General features: G+C 36.2%; 1 protein-coding gene across 1 annotated transcript in view; it reads left to right on the top strand.

Annotated features, from left to right (window-relative positions):
• LOC106534317 (teneurin-3) overlaps positions 1 to 1563 on the top strand; it is a gene marked incomplete at both ends in the record, with an annotated part of 50128 nt that overhangs the window by 40779 nt on the left and 7786 nt on the right.

Here is a 1563-nt window from a genome sequence, read left to right as displayed (position 1 = left end):
AATTAAAAGATATATATTAATATTCAGAAATATTTACAGTAGACTAGAATACATACAGCCAAATTTTCACCAATAACAGCCAAACCGCAAGAATAAAAAAAATATATCCTTATTTTTTTCAAAGCATTACATTTAACACAGCTTATAAAACCACCAGCAGTGAAAAAATATTTGTTTTTGACTCACATTTGAATATTTGTCCTAAATATGACAAAATTAGCCATTCAAAATGGCAACCGGAAGTCTTTTTATGCAAATATTTTTACTTCTCCTGGCCACAAAAATCACTCTTCCATGTCTTGAAGAACTTGAAACACTTAATAACTAATATATTTTCATCTTATCAGCAGGTTTAGTAAACTAMATGGCCAAAAAACTAMGGGAAAAAAATGTTTTCCTGTGAGTGTTAGCTTCCTTTGTTAGCATGCAGGACTGTCTAAATATGGCGACCTCTGCGTTTTTACATTCTCCGTCACTAAACAAAGTTCCCACCTCCTTAATATATACACCAAATGAAAGGTACGGTGATTGGCTACACAGCTGTGGCATCAGAACGAAGCTCAGAGCTGACTGGCCGATTTTACAGTCAGTCAAATCCAGGATGACAAAAACTGGAAGTTGGTCACTTCTGAAATTTTATTGGCCCTGGACAGCCGATACTTGAAMCCAGTTGGTYAGGAACACAGAACCGATACTACAAAATAAAATGAAACAAAAACGACATGCGGGTATTCCGCTGAATGTTGTTGAAAATGAAAAATTGTTCTCAGTCACTTTACCTGGTTAAAAAAGTTAAATAAAATAAAATTAGGATCATTCATTGACTTCCAGTCATTTCCAGTCATTTCTATAGCATAACCCCAGCTGATTCAACCTAAAATGGATGTTGTGTAACAGCACCAGCAACAGGTAGAAGGACACAACTAGATTTAGACCAGTCCCCCAACTGATGGACCAGCAGTATACTAATGCCAAAATTTACATCTAAACCAGAATGGAATACTAAACCTAACCTCAGTGAACTGTAATCAGTCAATCAAAGGAATTTTAAATAATTTAAACATTTCATATTATTGGATTGACTCCATTGTAAACATAATATATACACCTACCAGACCCCACCCCAACTATTCTTGACCACTCCCCTATGCCTGAAGACATAAGTCAGGTTTCCATCCAGTTGTAGAGTGAATTTTTAACAAACTTTTCAAAATTCGCAAAAACTTAAATAAATAAAAATTCGAATCTAGACTGTTTTCATCTAGCTTCCCTCTCGACTGTTTGATGCGAATAAAAGAGGCTACGCAACACATGATTAAGTCAGACGAGGCTACGCAACGTGTGATTACGTCAGATGAGACGACACAAGGTGTGATTACGTCAGACGTCGGCGACAAGCTTTGTGGTAGTTAACAGTGTGAAAGATGGTGGCATAGCTGAGTCAGAGATCAGATCTCCAGTAGATATTTAAAAATAGTTTCATGATCTGATGTGGGAAACCAGGAATTACTGTAACCTGCTAAAAAGGAGCCAAAACTGGAGTGGACATACAGTATATATATA

The sequence above is a fragment of the Austrofundulus limnaeus genome, unplaced genomic scaffold (assembly GCF_001266775.1).
Source record: "Austrofundulus limnaeus strain Quisiro unplaced genomic scaffold, Austrofundulus_limnaeus-1.0 Scaffold1140, whole genome shotgun sequence".
Lineage (NCBI taxonomy): Eukaryota > Metazoa > Chordata > Actinopteri > Cyprinodontiformes > Rivulidae > Austrofundulus > Austrofundulus limnaeus.
This window is presented reverse-complemented; position numbering and strand designations above follow the sequence as displayed.